General features: G+C 35.5%; 1 long non-coding RNA gene across 1 annotated transcript; it reads left to right on the forward strand.

The window, feature by feature from the left end:
• The first annotated feature begins 19,560 nt into the window (after window positions 1-19,560).
• Window positions 19,561-21,681, forward strand: LOC148933700 (uncharacterized). Its single transcript, XR_016134345.1, has 3 exons — window positions 19,561-21,221; window positions 21,308-21,445; window positions 21,532-21,681. It is a non-coding gene; the product is annotated as an uncharacterized LOC148933700 (long non-coding RNA).
• The last annotated feature ends 1,832 nt before the right edge of the window (window positions 21,682-23,513 follow it).

Below are 23,513 nucleotides of genomic sequence, written 5' to 3' on the forward strand. Positions count from 1 at the left end.
GGTTTCCATGTAGGTTTCTCTTCTTCTTGGGCTTGACTTGAGAGGAGGTGGGGGCGGGGATGGTGGTGGAATTTGGCAGCATTAAATTTAAGGTGTCGATATCGCGATTAACCATAGCACGGTTGCCGTTTTCAATTGAAATCGGAATCACCATCGGAAACATTGCTATTTCTAATTTTGTTGGGGGAAGAGGGACGAATAATTTAGTTTAAATTGCGACAAATAAAGAAGAAAAATATTGGTAGGGCTATGTTTGCTACATTTTGGATAAAAGAATATTTTTAAAAAAATTAGATTATTAATAGGGGTGTTACATAGTAATTTATGTTAAATTTGCAGAATATAAAATATTTATAGAAGAAAAAAACAAAAAAAAATTAGCTTTAGAAAATAATTTATGTGATAAGCTAACATAGTAAACATGACAATTGAACGGCCGATTATTCAAAAATGGGAAAAACACACAGATACACATGTGAGTGTGCGTGCGAGTTACTTACTGTGGGTTTCTCTTCTTCTTGGGCTTGACCTGAGAGGGGCGGCGGCGACGGCGTCGATCATGGCGGAATTCGGTAGCATTGAATTTAAGGTGCCGATATCGCGATTAACGCTAGCTCGTCTGCCGTTTTCAATTGAAATCAGAATCGCCATCGAAAACAATGCTATTTCTATTTTTGGTGAGGGGAGGGAGACGAATAATTTAGTTGAATTGTGACAAATAAAGAAGAAAAATATTGGTATGGCTATGTTTGCTACATTTTTGGATAAAAGTATATTTTTAAAAAATTTAGATTATTAATAGGGGTGTTACATAGTAATTTATGTTAAATTTGCAGAATATACAAAATTTATAGAAGAAAACACTAAAAAATATTAGTTTTAGAAAATAATTTATGCGATAAGCTAAAATAGTAAACATGACAATTGGACGACCGATTATTCAAAAATGGGAAAAAACACACTAATACACATGTGTGTGTGCGTGCGAATTACCTAATGGGGTTTCCATGTAGGTTTCTCTTCTTCTTGGGCTTGACTTGAGAGGAGGTGGGGGCGGGGATGGTGGTGGAATTTGGCAGCATTAAATTTAAGGTGTCGATATCGCGATTAACCATAGCACGGTTGCCGTTTTCAATTGAAATCGGAATCACCATCGGAAACATTGCTATTTCTAATTTTGCTGGGGGGAGAGGGACGAATAATTTAGTTTAAATTGTGACAAATAAAGAAGAAAAATATTGGTAGGGCTATGTTTGCTACATTTTTGGATAAAAGTATATTTTTAAAAAAATTAGATTATTAATAGGGGTGTTACATAGTAATTTATGTTAAATTTGTAGAATATAAAATATTTATAGAAGAAAAAAACAAAAAAAAATTAGCTTTAGAAAATAATTTATGTGATAAGCTAACATAATAAACATGACAATTGAACGGCCGATTATTCAAAAATGGGAAAAACACACAGATACACATGTGAGTCTGCGTGCGAGTTACTTACTGTGGGTTTCTCTTCTTCTTGGGCGGCGGCGGCGTCGATCATGGTGGAATTCGGTAGCATTGAATTTAAGGTGCCGATATCGCGATTAACGCTAGCTCGTCTGCCGTTTTCAATTGAAATCAGAATCGCCATCGAAAACAATGCTATTTCTATTTTTGGTGAGGGGAGGAAGACGAATAATTTAGTTGAATTGTGACAAATAAAGAAGAAAAATATTGGTATGGCTATGTTTGCTACATTTTTGGATAAAAGTATATTTTTAAAAAATTTAGATTTTTAATAGGGGTGTTACATAGTAATTTATGTTAAATTTGCAGAATATAAAATATTTATAGAAGAAAAAAACAAAAAAAAATTAGCTTTAGAAAATAATTTATGTGATAAGCTAACATAGTAAACATGACAATTGAACGGCCGATTATTCAAAAATGGGAAAAACACGCAGATACACATGTGAGTCTGCGTGCGAGTTACTTACTGTGGGTTTCTCTTCTTCTTGGGCTTGACCTGAGAGGGGCGGCGGCGGCAGCGGCGATCATGGTGGAATTCGGTAGCATTGAATTTAAGGTGCCGATATCGCGATTAAGGCTAGCTCGTCTGCCGTTTTCAATTGAAATTAGAATCGCCATCGAAAACAATGCTATTTCTATTTTTGGTGAGGGGAGGGAGATGAATAATTTAGTTGAATTGTGAGAAATAAAGAAGAAAAATATTGGTATGGCTATGTTTGCTACATTTTTGGATAAAAGTATATTTTTAAAAAATTTAGATTATTAATAGGGGTGTTACATAGTAATTTATGTTAAATTTGCAGAATATACAAAATTTATAGAAGAAAACACAAAAAAAATTAGTTTTAGAAAATAATTTATGCGATAAGCTAAAATAGTAAACATGACAATTGGACGACCGATTATTCAAAAATGGGAAAAAACACACTAATACACATGTGTGTGTGCGTGCGAATTACCTAATGGGGTTTCCATGTAGGTTTCTCTTCTTCTTGGGCTTGACATGAGAGGAGGTGGGGGCGGGGATGGTGGTGGAATTTGGCAGTAGTAAATTTAAGGTGTCGATATCGCGATTAACCATAGCACGGTTGCCGTTTTCAATTGAAATCGGAATCACCATCGGAAACATTGCTATTTCTAATTTTGCTGGGGGGAGAGGGATGGATAATTTAGTTTAAATTCTGACAAATAAAGAAGAAAAATATTGGTAGGGCTATGTTTGCTACATTTTGGATAAAAGTATATTTTTAAAAAAATTAGATTATTAATAGGGGTGTTACATAGTAATTTATGTTAAATTTGCAGAATATAAAATATTTATAGAAGAAAAAAACAAAAAAAAAATTAGCTTTAGAAAATAATTTATGTGATAAGCTAACATAGTAAACATGACAATTGAACGGCCGATTATTCAAAAATGGGAAAAACACACAGATACACATGTGAGTCTGCGTGCGAGTTACTTACTGTGGGTTTCTCTTCTTCTTGGGCTTGACCTGAGAGGGGCGGCGGCGGCGGCGTCGATCATGGTGGAATTCGGTAGCATTGAATTTAAGGTGCCAATATCGCGATTAACGCTAGCTCGTCTGCCGTTTTCAATTGAAATCAGAATCGCCATCGAAAATAATGCTATTTCTATTTTTGGTGAGGGGAGTGAGACGAATAATTTAGTTGAATTGTGACAAATAAAGAAGAAAAATATTGGTATGGCTATGTTTGCTACATTTTTGGATAAAAGTATATTTTTAAAAAATTTAGATTATTAATAGGGGTGTTACATAGTAATTTATGTTAAATTTGCAGAATATACAAAATTTATAGAAGAAAACACTAAAAAATATTAGTTTTAGAAAATAATTTATGCGATAAGCTAAAATAGTAAACATGACAATTGGACGACCGATTATTCAAAAATGGGAAAAAACACACTAATACACATGTGTGTGTGCGTGCGAATTACCTAATGGGGTTTCCATGTAGGTTTCTCTTCTTCTTGGGCTTGACTTGAGAGGAGGTGGGGGCGGGGATGGTGGTGGAATTTGGCAGCATTGAATTTAAGGTGTCGATATCGCGATTAACCATAGCACGGTTGCCGTTTTCAATTGAAATCGGAATCGCTATCGGAAACATTGCTATTTCTAATTTAGCTGGAGGGAGAGGGACGAATAATTTAGTTAAATTGTGACAAATAAAGAAGAAAAATATTGGTAGGGCTATGTTTGCTACATTTTTGGATAAAAGTATATTTTTAAAAAAATTAGATTATTAATAGGGGTGTTACATAGTAATTTATGTTAAATTTGCAGAATATAAAATATTTATAGAAGAAAAAAACAAAAAAAAATTAGCTTTAGAAAATAATTTATGTGATAAGCTAACATAGTAAACATGACAATTGAACGGCCGATTATTCAAAAATGGGAAAAACACACAGATACTCATGTGAGTCTGCGTGCGAGTTACTTACTGTGGGTTTCTCTTCTTCTTGGACTTGACCTGAGAGGGGCGGCGGCGGCGGCGTCGATCATGGTGGAATTCGGTAGCATTGAATTTAAGGTGCCAATATCGCGATTAACGCTAGCTCGTCTGCCGTTTTCAATTGAAATCAGAATCGCCATCGAAAATAATGCTATTTCTATTTTTGGTGAGGGGAGTGAGACGAATAATTTAGTTGAATTGTGACAAATAAAGAAGAAAAATATTGGTATGGCTATGTTTGCTACATTTTTGGATAAAAGTATATTTTTAAAAAATTTAGATTATTAATAGGGGTGTTACATAGTAATTTATGTTAAATTTGCAGAATATACAAAATTTATAGAAGAAAACACTAAAAAATATTAGTTTTAGAAAATAATTTATGCGATAAGCTAAAATAGTAAACATGACAATTGGACGACCGATTATTCAAAAATGGGAAAAAACACACTAATACACATGTGTGTGTGCGTGCGAATTACCTAATGGGGTTTCCATGTAGGTTTCTCTTCTTCTTGGGCTTGACTTGAGAGGAGGTGGGGGCGGGGATGGTGGTGGAATTTGGCAGCATTGAATTTAAGGTGTCGATATCGCGATTAACCATAGCACGGTTGCCGTTTTCAATTGAAATCGGAATCGCTATCGGAAACATTGCTATTTCTAATTTAGCTGGGGGGAGAGGGACGAATAATTTAGTTAAATTGTGACAAATAAAGAAGAAAAATATTGGTAGGGCTATGTTTGCTACATTTTTGGATAAAAGTATATTTTTAAAAAAATTAGACTATTAATAGGGGTGTTACATAGTAATTTATGTTAAATTTGCAGAATATAAAATATTTATAGAAGAAAAAAACAAAAAAAAATTAGCTTTAGAAAATAATTTATGTGATAAGCTAACATAGTAAACATGACAATTGAACGGCCGATTATTCAAAAATGGGAAAAACACACAGATACTCATGTGAGTCTGCGTGCGAGTTACTTACTGTGGGTTTCTCTTCTTCTTGGACTTGACCTGAGAGGGGCGGCGGCGGCGGCGTCGATCATGGTGGAATTCGGTAGCATTGAATTTAAGGTGCCAATATCGCGATTAACGCTAGCTCGTTTGCCGTTTTCAATTGAAATCAGAATCGCTATCGAAAACAATGCTATTTCTATTTTTGGTGAGGGGAGGGAGACGAATAATTTAGTTGAATTGTGACAAATAAAGAAGAAAAATATTGGTATGGCTATGTTTGCTACATTTTTGGATAAAAGTATATTTTTAAAAAATTTAGATTATTAATAGGGGTGTTACATAGTAATTTATGTTAAATTTGCAGAATATACAAAATTTATAGAAGAAAACACTAAAAAATATTAGTTTTAGAAAATAATTTATGCGATAAGCTAAAATAGTAAACATGACAATTGGACGACCGATTATTCAAAAATGGGAAAAAACACACTAATACACATGTGTGTGTGCGTGCGAATTACCTAATGGGGTTTCCATGTAGGTTTCTCTTCTTCTTGGGCTTGACTTGAGAGGAGGTGGGGGCGGGGATGGTGGTGGAATTTGGCAGCATTAAATTTAAGGTGTCGATATCGCGATTAACCATAGCACGGTTGCCGTTTTCAATTGAAATCGGAATCACCATCGGAAACATTGCTATTTCTAATTTTGCTGGGGGGAGAGGGACGAATAATTTAGTTTAAATTGTGACAAATAAAGAAGAAAAATATTGGTAGGGCTATGTTTGCTACATTTTTGGATAAAAGTATATTTTTAAAAAAATTAGATTATTAATAGGGGTGTTACATAGTAATTTATGTTAAATTTGTAGAATATAAAATATTTATAGAAGAAAAAAACAAAAAAAAATTAGCTTTAGAAAATAATTTATGTGATAAGCTAACATAATAAACATGACAATTGAACGGCCGATTATTCAAAAATGGGAAAAACACACAGATACACATGTGAGTCTGCGTGCGAGTTACTTACTGTGGGTTTCTCTTCTTCTTGGGCTTGACCTGAGAGGGGCGGCGGCGGCGGCGGCGATCATGGTGGAATTCGGTAGCATTGAATTTAAGGTGCCGATATCGCGATTAACGCTAGCTCGTCTGCCGTTTTCAATTGAAATCAGAATCGCCATCGAAAACAATGCTATTTCTATTTTTGGTGAGGGGAGGGAGACGAATAATTTAGTTGAATTGTGACAAATAAAGAAGAAAAATATTGGTATGGCTATGTTTGCTACATTTTTGGATAAAAGTATATTTTTAAAAAATTTAGATTATTAATAGGGGTGTTACATAGTAATTTATGTTAAATTTGCAGAATATACAAAATTTATAGAAGAAAACACTAAAAAATATTAGTTTTAGAAAATAATTTATGCGATAAGCTAAAATAGTAAACATGACAATTGGACGACCGATTATTCAAAAATGGGAAAAAACACACTAATACACATGTGTGTGTGCGTGCGAATTACCTAATGGGGTTTCCATGTAGGTTTCTCTTCTTCTTGGGCTTGACTTGAGAGGAGGTTGGGGCGGGGATGGTGGTGGAATTTGGCAGCATTGAATTTAAGGTGTCGATATCGCGATTAACCATAGCACGGTTGCCGTTTTCAATTGAAATCGGAATCGCTATCGGAAACATTGCTATTTCTAATTTAGCTGGGGGGAGAGGGACGAATAATTTAGTTAAATGGTGACAAATAAAGAAGAAAAATATTGGTAGGGCTATGTTTGCTACATTTTTGGATAAAAGTATATTTTTAAAAAAATTAGATTATTAATAGGGGTGTTACATAGTAATTTATGTTAAATTTGCAGAATATAAAATATTTATAGAAGAAAAAAACAAAAAAAAATTAGCTTTAGAAAATAATTTATGTGATAAGCTAACATAGTAAACATGACAATTGAACGGCCGATTATTCAAAAATGGGAAAAACACACAGATACTCATGTGAGTCTGCGTGCGAGTTACTTACTGTGGGTTTCTCTTCTTCTTGGACTTGACCTGAGAGGGGCGGCGGCGGCGGCGTCGATCATGGTGGAATTCGGTAGCATTGAATTTAAGGTGCCAATATCGCGATTAACGCTAGCTCGTCTGCCGTTTTCAATTGAAATCAGAATCGCCAACGAAAATAATGCTATTTCTATTTTTGGTGAGGGGAGTGAGACGAATAATTTAGTTGAATTGTGACAAATAAAGAAGAAAAATATTGGTATGGCTATGTTTGCTACATTTTTGGATAAAAGTATATTTTTAAAAAATTTAGATTATTAATAGGGGTGTTACATAGTAATTTATGTTAAATTTGCAGAATATACAAAATTTATAGAAGAAAACACTAAAAAATATTAGTTTTAGAAAATAATTTATGCGATAAGCTAAAATAGTAAACATGACAATTGGACGACCGATTATTCAAAAATGGGAAAAAACACACTAATACACATGTGTGTGTGCGTGCGAATTACCTAATGGGGTTTCCATGTAGGTTTCTCTTCTTCTTGGGCTTGACTTGAGAGGAGGTTGGGGCGGGGATGGTGGTGGAATTTGGCAGCATTGAATTTAAGGTGTCGATATCGCGATTAACCATAGCACGGTTGCCGTTTTCAATTGAAATCGGAATCGCTATCGGAAACATTGCTATTTCTAATTTAGCTGGGGGGAGAGGGACGAATAATTTAGTTAAATTGTGACAAATAAAGAAGAAAAATACTGGTAGGGCTATGTTTGCTACATTTTTGGATAAAAGTATATTTTTAAAAAAATTAGATTATTAATAGGGGTGTTACATAGTAATTTATGTTAAATTTGCAGAATATAAAATATTTATAGAAGAAAAAAACAAAAAAAAATTAGCTTTAGAAAATAATTTATGTGATAAGCTAACATAGTAAACATGACAATTGAACGGCCGATTATTCAAAAATGGGAAAAACACACAGATACTCATGTGAGTCTGCGTGCGAGTTACTTACTGTGGGTTTCTCTTCTTCTTGGACTTGACCTGAGAGGGGCGGCGGCGGCGGCGTCGATCATGGTGGAATTCGGTAGCATTGAATTTAAGGTGCCAATATCGCGATTAACGCTAGCTCGTCTGCCGTTTTCAATTGAAATCAGAATCGCCATCGAAAACAATGCTATTTCTATTTTTGGTGAGGGGAGTGAGACGAATAATTTAGTTGAATTGTGACAAATAAAGAAGAAAAATATTGGTATGGCTATGTTTGCTACATTTTTGGATAAAAGTATATTTTTAAAAAATTTAGATTATTAATAGGGGTGTTACATAGTAATTTATGTTAAATTTGCAGAATATACAAAATTTATAGAAGAAAACACTAAAAAATATTAGTTTTAGAAAATAATTTATGCGATAAGCTAAAATAGTAAACATGACAATTGGACGACCGATTATTCAAAAATGGGAAAAAACACACTAATACACATGTGTGTGTGCGTGCGAATTACCTAATGGGGTTTCCATGTAGGTTTCTCTTCTTCTTGGGCTTGACTTGAGAGGAGGTTGGGGCGGGGATGGTGGTGGAATTTGGCAGCATTGAATTTAAGGTGTCGATATCGCGATTAACCATAGCACGGTTGCCGTTTTCAATTGAAATCGGAATCGCTATCGGAAACATTGCTATTTCTAATTTAGCTGGGGGGAGAGGGACGAATAATTTAGTTAAATGGTGACAAATAAAGAAGAAAAATATTGGTAGGGCTATGTTTGCTACATTTTTGGATAAAAGTATATTTTTAAAAAAATTAGATTATTAATAGGGGTGTTACATAGTAATTTATGTTAAATTTGCAGAATATAAAATATTTATAGAAGAAAAAAACAAAAAAAAATTAGCTTTAGAAAATAATTTATGTGATAAGCTAACATAGTAAACATGACAATTGAACGGCCGATTATTCAAAAATGGGAAAAACACACAGATACTCATGTGAGTCTGCGTGCGAGTTACTTACTGTGGGTTTCTCTTCTTCTTGGACTTGACCTGAGAGGGGCGGCGGCGGCGGCGTCGATCATGGTGGAATTCGGTAGCATTGAATTTAAGGTGCCAATATCGCGATTAACGCTAGCTCGTCTGCCGTTTTCAATTGAAATCAGAATCGCCAACGAAAATAATGCTATTTCTATTTTTGGTGAGGGGAGTGAGACGAATAATTTAGTTGAATTGTGACAAATAAAGAAGAAAAATATTGGTATGGCTATGTTTGCTACATTTTTGGATAAAAGTATATTTTTAAAAAATTTAGATTATTAATAGGGGTGTTACATAGTAATTTATGTTAAATTTGCAGAATATACAAAATTTATAGAAGAAAACACTAAAAAATATTAGTTTTAGAAAATAATTTATGCGATAAGCTAAAATAGTAAACATGACAATTGGACGACCGATTATTCAAAAATGGGAAAAAACACACTAATACACATGTGTGTGTGCGTGCGAATTACCTAATGGGGTTTCCATGTAGGTTTCTCTTCTTCTTGGGCTTGACTTGAGAGGAGGTTGGGGCGGGGATGGTGGTGGAATTTGGCAGCATTGAATTTAAGGTGTCGATATCGCGATTAACCATAGCACGGTTGCCGTTTTCAATTGAAATCGGAATCGCTATCGGAAATATTGCTATTTCTAATTTAGCTGGGGGGAGAGGGACGAATAATTTAGTTAAATTGTGACAAATAAAGAAGAAAAATACTGGTAGGGCTATGTTTGCTACATTTTTGGATAAAAGTATATTTTTAAAAAAATTAGATTATTAATAGGGGTGTTACATAGTAATTTATGTTAAATTTGCAGAATATAAAATATTTATAGAAGAAAAAAACAAAAAAAAATTAGCTTTAGAAAATAATTTATGTGATAAGCTAACATAGTAAACATGACAATTGAACGGCCGATTATTCAAAAATGGGAAAAACACACAGATACTCATGTGAGTCTGCGTGCGAGTTACTTACTGTGGGTTTCTCTTCTTCTTGGACTTGACCTGAGAGGGGCGGCGGCGGCGGCGTCGATCATGGTGGAATTCGGTAGCATTGAATTTAAGGTGCCAATATCGCGATTAACGCTAGCTCGTCTGCCGTTTTCAATTGAAATCAGAATCGCCATCGAAAACAATGCTATTTCTATTTTTGGTGAGGGGAGTGAGACGAATAATTTAGTTGAATTGTGACAAATAAAGAAGAAAAATATTGGTATGGCTATACTTGCTACATTTTTGGATAAAAGTATATTTTTAAAAAATTTAGATTATTAATAGGGGTGTTACATAGTAATTTATGTTAAATTTGCAGAATATACAAAATTTATAGAAGAAAACACTAAAAAATATTAGTTTTAGAAAATAATTTATGCGATAAGCTAAAATAGTAAACATGACAATTGGACGACCGATTATTCAAAAATGGGAAAAAACACACTAATACACATGTGTGTGTGCGTGCGAATTACCTAATGGGGTTTCCATGTAGGTTTCTCTTCTTCTTGGGCTTGACTTGAGAGGAGGTTGGGGCGGGGATGGTGGTGGAATTTGGCAGCATTGAATTTAAGGTGTCGATATCGCGATTAACCATAGCACGGTTGTCGTTTTCAATTGAAATCGGAATCGCTATCGGAAACATTGCTATTTCTAATTTAGCTGGGGGGAGAGGGACGAATAATTTAGTTAAATGGTGACAAATAAAGAAGAAAAATATTGGTAGGGCTATGTTTGCTACATTTTTGGATAAAAGTATATTTTTAAAAAAATTAGATTATTAATAGGGGTGTTACATAGTAATTTATGTTAAATTTGCAGAATATAAAATATTTATAGAAGAAAAAAACAAAAAAAAATTAGCTTTAGAAAATAATTTATGTGATAAGCTAACATAGTAAACATGACAATTGAACGGCCGATTATTCAAAAATGGGAAAAACACACAGATACTCATGTGAGTCTGCGTGCGAGTTACTTACTGTGGGTTTCTCTTCTTCTTGGACTTGACCTGAGAGGGGCGGCGGCGGCGGCGTCGATCATGGTGGAATTCGGTAGCATTGAATTTAAGGTGCCAATATCGCGATTAACGCTAGCTCGTCTGCCGTTTTCAATTGAAATCAGAATCGCCAACGAAAATAATGCTATTTCTATTTTTGGTGAGGGGAGTGAGACGAATAATTTAGTTGAATTGTGACAAATAAAGAAGAAAAATATTGGTATGGCTATGTTTGCTACATTTTTGGATAAAAGTATATTTTTAAAAAATTTAGATTATTAATAGGGGTGTTACATAGTAATTTATGTTAAATTTGCAGAATATACAAAATTTATAGAAGAAAACACTAAAAAATATTAGTTTTAGAAAATAATTTATGCGATAAGCTAAAATAGTAAACATGACAATTGGACGACCGATTATTCAAAAATGGGAAAAAACACACTAATACACATGTGTGTGTGCGTGTGAATTACCTAATGGGGTTTCCATGTAGGTTTCTCTTCTTCATGGGCTTGACTTGAAAGGAGGTGGGGGCGGGGATGGTGGTGGAATTTGGCAGCATTAAATTTAAGGTGTCGATATCGCGATTAACCATAGCACGGTTGCCGTTTTCAATTGAAATCGGAATCGCTATCGGAAACATTGCTATTTCTAATTTAGCTGGGGGGAGAGGGACGAATAATTTAGTTAAATTGTGACAAATAAAAAAGAAAAATATTGGTAGGGCTATGTTTGCTACATTTTTGAATAAAAGTATATTTTTAAAAAATTAGATTATTAATAGGGGTGTTACATAGTAATTTATGTTAAATTTGCAGAATATAAAATATTTATAGAAGAAAAAAAAAATAGCTTTAGAAAATAATTTATGTGATAAGCTAACATAGTAAACATGACAATTGAACGGCCGATTATTCAAAAATGGGAAAAACACACAGATACTCATGTGAGTCTGCATGCGAGTTACTTACTGTGGGTTTCCCTTCTTCTTGGGCTTGACCTGAGAGGGGCGGCGGCGGCGGCGTCGATCATGGTGGAATTCGGTAGCATTGAATTTAAGGTGCCGATATCGCGATTAACGCTAGCTCGTCTGCCGTTTTCAATTGAAATCAGAATCGCCATCGAAAACAATGCTATTTCTATTTTTGGTGAGGGGAGGGAGACGAATAATTTAGTTGAATTGTGACAAATAAAGAAGAAAAATATTGGTACGGCTATGTTTGCTTCATTTTTGGATAAAAGTATATTTTTAAAAAATTTAGATTATTAATAGGGGTGTTACATAGTAATTTATGTTAAATTTGCAGAATATAAAATATTTATAGAAGATAAAAACAAAAAAAAATTAGCTTTAGAAAATAATTTATGTGATAAGCTAACATAGTAAACATGACAATTGAACGGCCGATTATTCAAAAATGGGAAAAACACACAGATACACATGTGAGTCTGCGTGCGAGTTACTTACTGTGGGTTTCTCTTCTTCTTGGGCTTGACCTGAGAGGGGCGGCGGCGGCGGCGGCGATCATGGTGGAATTCGGTAGCATTGAAATTAAGGTGCCGATATCGCGATTAACGCTAGCTCGTCTGCCGTTTTCAATTGAAATTAGAATCGCCATCGAAAACAATGCTATTTCTATTTTTGGTGAGGGGAGGAAGATGAATAATTTAGTTGAATTGTGACAAATAAAGAAGAAAAATATTGGTATGGCTACGTTTGCTACATTTTTGGATAAAAGTATATTTTTAAAAAATTTAGATTATTAATAGGGGTGTTACATAGTAATTTATGTTAAATTTGCAAAATATACAAAATTTATAGAAGAAAACACAAAAAAAATTAGTTTTAGAAAATAATTTATGCGATAAGCTAAAATAGTAAACATGACAATTGGACGACCGATTATTCAAAAATGGGAAAAAACACACTAATACACATGTGTGTGTGCGTGCGAATTACCTAATGGGGTTTCCATGTAGGTTTCTCTTCTTCTTGGGCTTGACATGAGAGGAAGTGGGGGCGGGGATGGTGGTGGAATTTGGCAGCATTAAATTTAAGGTGTCGATATCGCGATTAACCATAGCACGGTTGCCATTTTCAATTGAAATCAGAATCGCCATCGGAAACATTGCTATTTCTAATTTTGCTGGGAGGAGAGGGACGAATAATTTAGTTTAAATTGTGACAAATAAAGAAGAAAAATATTGGTAGGGCTATGTTTGCTACATTTTTGGATAAAAGTATATTTTTAAAAAAATTAGATTATTAATAGGGGTGTTACATAGTAATTTATGTTAAATTTGCAGAATATAAAATATTTATAGAAGAAAAAAACAAAAAAAAATTAGCTTTAGAAAAAATTTATGTGATAAGCTAACATAGTAAACATGACAATTGAACGGCCGATTATTCAAAAATGGGAAAAACATACAGATACACATGTGAGTGTGCGTGCGTGTTACTTACTGTGGGTTTCTCTTCTTCTTGGGCTTCACCTGAGAGGGGGGGGCGGCGGCGGCGGCGGCGGCGATCATGGTGGAATTCGGCCGCATTGAATTTAAGGTGCCGATATCGCGATTAACGCTAGCTCGTCTGCCGTTTTCAATTGAAATCAGAATCGCCATCGGAAACAATGCTATTTCTATTTTTGGTGAGGGGAAGGAGACGAATAATTTAGTTGAATTGTGACAAATAAAGAAGAAAAATATTGGTATGCCTATGTTTGATACCTTTTTGGATAAAAGTATATTTTAAAAAATTTAGATTATTAATAGGGGTGTTACATAGTAATTTATGTTAAATTTGCAGAATAAAATATTTATAGAAGAAAAAAACAAAAAAAAAATTAGCTTTAGAAAATAATTTATGTGATAAGCTAACATAGTAAACATGACAATTGAACGGCCGATTATTCAAAAATGGGAAAAACACATAGATACACATGTGAGTCTGCGTGCGAGTTACTTACTGTGGGTTTCTCTTCTTCTTGGACTTGACCTGAGAGGGGCGGCGGCGGCGGCGGCGATCATGGTGGAATTCGGTAGCATTGAATTTAAGGTGCCAATATCGCGATTAACGCTAGCTCGTCTGCCGTTTTCAATTGAAATCAGAATCGCCATCGAAAATAATGCTATTTCTATTTTTGGTGAGGGGAGTGAGACGAATAATTTAGTTGAATTGTGACAAATAAAGAAGAAAAATATTGGTATGGCTATGTTTGCTACATTTTTGGATAAAAGTATATTTTTAAAAAATTTAGATTATTAATAGGGGTGTTACATAGTAATTTATGTTAAATTTGCAGAATATACAAAATTTATAGAAGAAAACACTAAAAAATATTAGTTTTAGAAAATAATTTATGCGATAAGCTAAAATAGTAAACATGACAATTGGACGACCGATTATTCAAAAATGGGAAAAAACACACTAATACACATGTGTGTGTGCGTGCGTATTACCTAATGGGGTTTCCATGTAGGTTTCTCTTCTTCTTGGGCTTGACTTGAGAGGAGGTGGGGGCGGGGATGGTGGTGGAATTTGGCAGCATTAAATTTAAGGTGTCGATATCGCGATTAACCATTGCACGGTTGCCGTTTTCAATTGAAATCGGAATCGCTATCGGAAACATTGCTATTTCTAATTTAGCTGGGGGGAGAGGGACGAATAATTTAGTTAAATTGTGACAAATAAAGAAGAAAAATATTGGTAGGGCTATGTTTGCTACATTTTTGGATAAAAGTATATTTTTAAAAAAATTAGATTATTAATAGGGGTGTTACATAGTAATTTATTTTAAATTTGCAGAATATAAAATATTTATAGAAGAAAAAAACAAAAAAAAAATAGCTTTAGAAAATAATTTATGTGATAAGCTAACATAGTAAACATGACAATTGAACGGCCGATTATTCAAAAATGGGAAAAACACGCAGATACTCATGTGAGTCTGCGTGCGAGTTACTTACTGTGGGTTTCCCTTCTTCTTGGGCTTGACCTGAGAGGGGCGGCGGCGGCGGCGGCGATCATGGTGGAATTCGGTAGCATTGAAATTAAGGTGCCGATATCGCGATTAACGCTAGCTCGTCTGCCGTTTTCAATTGAAATTAGAATCGCCATCGAAAACAATGCTATTTCTATTTTTGGTGAGGGGAGGAAGATGAATAATTTAGTTGAATTGTGACAAATAAAGAAGAAAAATATTGGTATGGCTACGTTTGCTACATTTTTGGATAAAAGTATATTTTTAAAAAATTTAGATTATTAATAGGGGTGTTACACAGTAATTTATGTTAAATTTGCAGAATATAAAAAATTTATAGAAGCAAACACTAAAAAAAATTAGTTTTAGAAAATAATTTATGCGATAAGCTAAAATAGTATACATGACAATTGGACGACCGATTATTCAAAAATGGGAAAAAACACACTAATACACATGTGTGTGTGCGTGCGAATTACCTAATGGGGTTTCCATGTAGGTTTCTCTTCTTCTTGGGCTTGACTTGAGAGGAGGTGGGGGCGGGGATGGTGGTGGAATTTGGTAGCATTAAATTTAAGGTGTCGATATCGCGATTAACCATAGCACGGTTGCCGTTTTCAATTGAAATCGGAATCGCCATCGGAAACATTGCTATTTCTAATTTTGCTGGGAGGAGAGGGACGAATAGTTTAGTTTAAATTGTGACAAATAAAGAAGAAAAATATTGGTAGGGCTATGTTTGCTACATTTTTGGATAAAAGTATATTTTTAAAAAAATTAGATTATTAATAGGGGTGTTACATAGTAATTTATGTTAAATTTGCAGAATATAAAATATTTATAGAAGAAAAAAACAAAAAAAAATTAGCTTTAGAAAATAATTTATGTGATAAGCTAACATAGTAAACATGACAATTGAACGGCCGATTATTCAAAAATGGGAAAAACACACAGATACACATGTGAGTGTGCGTGCGTGTTACTTACTGTGGGATTCTCTTCTTCTTGGGCTTCACCTGAGAGGGGGCGGCGGCGGCGGCGGCGGCGGCAATCATGGTGGAATTCGGCAGCATTGAATTTAAGGTGCCGATATCGCGATTAACGCTAGCTCGTCTGCCGTTTTCAATTGAAATCAAAATCGCCATCGGAAACAATGCTATTTCTATTTTTGGTGAGGGGAGGGAGACGAATAATTTAGTTGAATTGTGACAAATAAAGAAGAAAAATATTGGAATGCCTATGTTTGCTACATTTTTGGATAAAAGTATATTTTAAAAAAATTAGATTATTAATAGGGGTGTTACATAGTAATTTATGTTAAATTTGCAGAATATAAAATATTTATAGAAGAAAAAAACAAAAAAAAATTAGCTTTAGAAAATAATTAATGTGATAAGCTAACATAGTAAACATGACAATTGAACGGCCGATTATTCAAAAATGGGAAAAACACACAGATACACATGTGAGTGTGCGTGCGTGTTACTTAATGTGGGTTTCTCTTCTTCTTGGGCTACACCTGAGAGGGGCGGCGGCGGCGGCGGCGGCGATCATGGTGGAATTCGGCAGCATTCAATTTAAGGTGTCGATATCGCGATTAACGCTAGCTCGTCTGCCGTTTTCAATTGAAATCAGAATCGCCATCAGAAACAATGTTATTTCTATTTTTGGTGAGGGGAGGGAGACGAATAATTTAGTTGAATTGTGACAAATAAAGAAGAAAAATATTGGTATGGCTATGTTTGCTACATTTTTGGATAAAAGTATATTTTTAAAAAATTTAGATTATTAATAGGGGTGTTACACAGTAATTTATGTTAAATTTGCAGAATATAAAAAATTTATAGAAGCAAACACTAAAAAAAATTAGTTTTAGAAAATAATTTATGCGATAAGCTAAAATAGTAAACATGACAATTGGACGACCGATTATTCAAAAATGGGAAAAAACACAATAATACACATGTGTGTGTGCGTGCGAATTACCTAATGGGGTTTCCATGTAGGTTTCTCTTCTTCTTGGGCTTGACTTGAGAGGAGGTGGGGGCGGGGATGGTGGTGGAATTTGGTAGCATTAAATTTAAGGTGTCGATATCGCGATTAACCATAGCACGGTTGCCGTTTTCAATTGAAATCGGAATCGCCATCGGAAACATTGCTATTTCTAATTTTGCTGGGGGGAGAGGGACGAATAATTTAGTTTAAATTGTGACAAATAAAGAAGAAAAATATTGGTAGGGCTATGTTTGCTACATTTTTGGATAAAAGTATATTTTTAAAAAAATGAGATTATTAATAGGGGTGTTACATAGTAATTTATGTTAAATTTGCAGAATATAAAATATTTATAGAAGAAAAAAACAAAAATAAATTAGCTTTAGAAAATAATTTATGTGATAAGTTAACATAGTAAACATCACAATTGAACGGCCGATTATTCAAAAATGGGAAAAACACACAGATACACATGTGAGTGTGCGTGCGAGTTACTTATTGTGGGTTTCTCTTCTTCTTGGGCTTGACCTGAGAGGGGCGGCAGCGGCGGCGTCGATCATGGTGGAATTCGGCAGCATTGAATTTAAGGTGCCGATATCACGATTAACGCTAGCTCGTCTGCCGTTTTCAATTGAAATCAGAATCGACATCGAAAACAATGCTATTTCTATTTTTGGTAAGGGAAGGGAGACGAATAATATAGTTGAATTGTGACAAATAAAGAAGAAAAATATTGGTATGGCTATGTTTGCTACATTTTTGGATAAAAGTATATTTTTAAAAAATTTAGATTATTAATAGGGGTGTTACACAGTAATTTATGTTAAATTTGCAGAATATAAAAAATTTATAGAAGCAAACACTAAAAAAAATTAGTTTTAGAAAATAATTTATGCGATAAGCTAAAATAGTAAACATGACAATTGAACGACCGATTATTCAAAAATGGGAAAAAACACAATAATACACATGTGTGTGTGCGTGCGAATTACCTAATGGGGTTTCCATGTAGGGGCGGCGGCGGCGGCGGCGATCATGGTGGAATTCGGTAGCATTGAATTTAAGGTGCCGATATCGCGATTAACGCTAGCTCGTCTGCCGTTTTCAATTGAAATCAGAATCGCCATCGGAAACAATGCTATTTCTATTTTTGGTGAGGGGAGTGAGACGAATAATTTAGTTGTCACGACCACATACTCCCTAGTGGTAGTGAGTGTGTCTATACGTGACTAAAAAACACTTTGGAAATAATAAAATGGAATAAACATAAATGATAAGTCGAACTTAGGACATTAGTCTCATAGGCGAAAGTGAATCAAGGCCAAAATAAAGTCATAGTGCGGTCTAGGTTCATAAATTCCTAGTACAAAATCCTACTGCATCGGAGAAGTCCAAGACAAAGTAGTATGTATGGAGACATACTACCTTGGGCTACCTATCTACTTAATTAAGGATCGTTCCCAACACATTCGCCCTCTCGTCCACGTTCAACCTGCACATTTGAAAAAAAAATATGCAGGGCTGAGTATTTGATATACCCAGTGAGCATATTCCCAAAAACAGTTCTATTTTTATTTGTCAAGCCACAGTTGAGTGATCACGGGGTTTTTATTAAAAAGGCCCGAGTCACTAAACCCTTTTCTTTCATAAAGTTTTGATTGCGCAATCATGTAACATAGATATACCATATCTGAACTTTGTGTGAATCGGGAATGTGGCCACATTCCACGACGGTCACGGGACCGGCCAACTCCTTTGTTAGCTCACGATCCCCTTATGTGTACACTAGTCCGAGTAGGGTTTGCGGCCCTACTGGGACCCGAATTCGATTTAACTTAAATTGGCATAGCCAAGCAGATAGGTAATCATAAAACAAAACATGGCATGACAACATACTTGAGCAAAGATTCCATTTTCATACTGAAATCACGTTTTGAAAGAATGCCCACCTCAAAGGCTATCTCTTAGCCGAACAAACTCCTTAGCTTGATTTTTAGATGACGCGCGAAGACGCCCCTTTAGTAACATGGAAATAATACTTAATTAGGCTTAAGAAGCCAAAAGGACTCAAACGTGAATGCATCCTAAGTGTGTGATCATTTTATTCTTTTCTCCTTAATTCATAAGAAGTCCTTGAGCACTAAATAAATCTTGCGATTTAGTTTGATGTGGAGGTCTACCAATTATTCGTTTAACGAAAGAGCGTTACCTCCTATATATATTTTTTTATCCAAGCATAAAATAACTCGAGGTCCATTCATCGTTAGCGTATCAATTCTTAACATTAATTATCCGAGCACTTAAGCTAAGGTCCGGAAATAAACTCATCTTCGTGAAAATAATTAGCGAACCATTAATTATTTAATCAACATCATAGGAGAGCCCATGATTTAATTAAATTCTTAGCCTATACTTTTATTTTAGTTGGTGGCCCAGACTTAATAATTAATTCATTAGTCCATCTTCCCATTTAGAACTTTAGCCCATGCTTTTAATTGAAAGAGGCCCAAAACAAAAATAATAGTGGCCCAAACATTAGATTAAGAGAATTGGCCCAAACTTCTTCTCATCTCCATCGGTCCCTACTCTCTCTCTCATTTCTCAAAATCCCCAATTTCTAAATCCCTAGCTTGGAAGAGAAACGACGGCGCGACGCCTTCCCCTCGCCGTTCGCCGTTCGCTGCTCCGGTCGGCGCCTCCCTTGCGTCGCCGGGAAATCGATCCCCTTCCCCTCTTTTCTCTAGATCGTGAGGATTTGGAAGCAGCGCGTCTCCCTTTGCCGTCCGGCGGTCACCGCCGCTGCTTCGCGACTAGCCGCCGCCTCAGATCCCCTCGTGGTTGGTGTCGCCGTTGGAGAAGGAGAGGAATCATCGACTCTCTCTCTCTGCACTCACGGCTCTGTCCCGCCAGCACCGCCGACCTCCTCCTATCGCCGGCGCTCCATCGTCGGCGTTCCATCGTCGGCGTCGCCACTGTCGGTCTTTCTCAGAGCACAGCGCCTCTCAGCACCGACGCTGCCTCCTCCTTGCTCCTGCCACTGCTCCTGCACTAGCTTCAGCGCGGTGCTACGGAGTTCGTGCTACTTCCCTCGTCACTGCTCGAAGCTACCTCGGGTTTGATCGCCGCCGGAAAGCCCCACGCACTAAGCTAAGCCCTCTAACTCCATCATCTAGTTTTCTCTTTTTTTTTTAGGCAGTATCTTTGTGAGATTAAAATTCTTGTATGATGGGTGATCAAAACTGGAAAAGCTTGTCTATGGTTTTTGTGTTGGGACTCTTGTGGGTTTGCTACTGAATTTGAGCATAAAGGCAGCCTATTGTACTCTTGTTCCATTTATGTGCTAAAACTCTAAGAATGCTACTGTTATGAGATTTCTATAGCCATGATTCTATGTTCTTGAGCCTTGCATGATGTTCGAAACAAAGGCAGAGTGTGTGCTTGATATATTGATTGTGATTCTTTAGTTGTGGTGTCTCTATATGATGATATGAGAAATTATATGGGAGAAAGATGGAGGTGTACTACCTCTTGCAGTGGCAATTGATTCCTTTTTTCCTCTGCTCCTAGAACTCACAGCTTGCCCACTTGCTCTCTGGTTCCTTTTTGACAAGTTATGGGATAGGGTGAGCTTGAGTTTTAGCATAAAGTTCTTGTGAGAAGGGAGGATGTTACCTATGGAGAGTAGGAACTCCCTTTGATGCAATAACTCTCTGCAGAAGCCTTACTCTCTCACTAACTCACTACTCTCTTTCTCTATTGCTGGTTGGAAAGTTGTGTAAAGGGGTGAGGTCAAGGGGAGACATATATATATAGGAGTCTTGAAAATGCGAAATCTGCAGGATAGATAATGTGCAGGAGTGTATCTGCTATTTTGAGCTATGTGTTGGCTTCTCTTTCATAGTCTACTTGAACCTCTATTGTTCATATTGTGTAAGGAGTCTTGTCTCAATTATGGCTGATTGGCAGCTTGTGTGAGGTTGTACATAGGGTGTATTGTAAAAGGTGAATGGGCTGAGCTCATCCTTTGTTTTCTTATTGCAGCAAAATCCTTTTTGCTGATTCTTCACCACCTTTTATTTAAATAAGCTTGGTGTTTTGCCTGTGCATAAGTACTCTTGCTTCTATGTGTCTCTTTTGATTATGGCAGGTTCCTTCCTATGGAGTGTATGCAGTGGCTGCCAAGGATTATGCACAGGAGCTGGTCTGCCATTTTTTCACAAGGAGGGAAGTCCTCATTGATAAAGTATTGTTGTTATCTTTCTTAAAAAGGGTGGGATGCTATTTTCTTGTACTCTTTGACTAATTAAGCCCTTTGTTTTCTTGTTGTAGGATAATCTAGGAGAGAGAGACGGCTGCCTTGGTTGGGTGGGAGATGTGGGGAGATTCCAAGGGCTGACTTCCATTTTAGGATATACATATCAGCTCCACTTAGTCAAATAGGCTACTGCCCTCATAGCCCTCATACAGGTTTGCACTTTATATTCATTACTAGCTTGGCAGTGGGTCTTTCTTGATTTGAGCATAGATTAATGACTCTTGTTTTTGTATTGTAGGTACCTACCATGATATAAATTGGGCCAACAGGAGAGGCCCAATATTTCACATATTTATGTACACTAACCTTTGTAAACCATGGATACTTAATACGTGTAAAAAATATATATATATTCTTATTAGAGCCATAGTCAACACTTATTCTCTTATGCTAGTGTATTTTATTTAATACGAAGAAATAACACGAATTCATTTTAGTTCATTCCCCATACCCTTTTAGTTTGTAGTCATCGATTAAGCAATATCATTATTTAAGCAAGTCGATGATAATAAGGCAGTAAGCATTTCTTAAATTAAAGATAACTAGGAGCAACAAGCGTTTCTTAGTTCATCGGAAGTCTTAGAATTAAGATGATTCAAAGGGCGGCCATTACAATGTTTCTCTTCTTCTTTGGCTTGACTTGAGAGGGGTGGGGGTGGCGATGGTGGTTGAATTTGGCAGCATTAAATTTAAGGTGCCGATATCGTGATTAACCCTTGCACGGCTGCCGTTTTCAATTGAAATCGGAATCGCCATTGGAAACATTGCTATTTCTATTTTTGGTGGGGTAAGGAGACGAATAATTTGGTTGAATTTGGCAAATAAAGAAGAAAAATATTGGTATGGCTATGTTTGCTACATTTTTGGATAAAAGTATCTTTTTAAAAAATTTAGATTATTAATAGGAGTGTTACATATTAATTTATGTTAAATATGCAGAATATAAAATATTTATAGAAGAAAAACACTAAAAAAAATTAGTTTTAGAAAATAATTTATGCAACAAGCTAAAATAGTAAACATGACAATTGAACGACCGATTATTAAAAAATGGGAAAAACACACTGATACACATGTGTGTGTGCGTGCGAGTTACTTAATGGGGTTTCCATGTAGGTTTCTCTTCTTCTTGGGCTTGACTTGAGAGGGGGTGGGGGTCGCGATGGTGGTGGAATTTGGCAGCATTAAATTTAAGGTGTCGATATCGCGATTAACCATAGCACGGCTGCCGTTTTCAATTGAAATCGGAATCTCCATCGGAAACATTGCTATTTCTATTTTTGGTGGGGTGAGGGGGACGAATAATTTAGTTGAATTGTAACAAATAAAGAAGAAAAATATTGGAAGGGCTATGTTTGCTACATTTTTGGATAAAAGTATATTTTTAAAAAACTTAGATTATTAATAGCGGTGTTACATAGTAATTTATGTTAAATTTCCAGAATATAAAATATTTATAGAAGAAAAAAACTAAAAAAATTAGCTTTAGAAAATAATTTATGTGATAAGCTAACATAGTAAACATGACAATTGAACGGCCGATTATTCCTAAATGGAAAAAACACACAGATACACATGTGTGTGTGCATGCGAGTTACTTACTGTATGTTTCTATTCTTCTTTGGCTTGACTTGAGAGGGGTGGGGGTGGTGATGGTGGTGGAATTTGGCAGCATTAAATTTAAGGTGTCGATATCGCGCTTAACCCTAGCATGGCTGCCGTTTTCAATTGAAATCGGAATCGCCATCGGAAACATTGCTATTTCTATTTTTGGTGGGGGAAGGAGACAAATAATTTATTTGAATTGTGACAATAAAGAAGAAAAATATTGGTATGGCTATGTTTGCTACATTTTTGGATAAAAGTATCTTTTTAAAAAATTTATATTATTAATAGGGGTGTTACATAGTAATTTATGTCAAATTGGTAGAATATAAAAAATTTATAGAAGAAAAACACTAAAAAAAAGTAATTTTAGAAAATAATTTATGCGATAAGCTAAAATAGTAAACATGACAATTGAATGGTCGATTATTCAAAAATGGGAAAAACATACCGATACACATGTGTGTGTGCATGCGAGTTACTTACTGGGGTTTCCAGGTAGATTTCTCTTCTTCTTGGGCTTGACTTGAGAGGGGGTGGGGGCGGCGATGGTGGTGGAATTTGGCAGCATTAAATTTAAGGTGCCGATATCGTAATTAACCCTTGCACGGCTGC

Source organism: Salvia hispanica, chromosome 1, assembly GCF_029641045.1.
Source record: "Salvia hispanica isolate PSC_SH4W2 chromosome 1, Shi_PSC_v1, whole genome shotgun sequence".
NCBI classification, from domain to species: Eukaryota; Viridiplantae; Streptophyta; class Magnoliopsida; order Lamiales; family Lamiaceae; genus Salvia; species Salvia hispanica.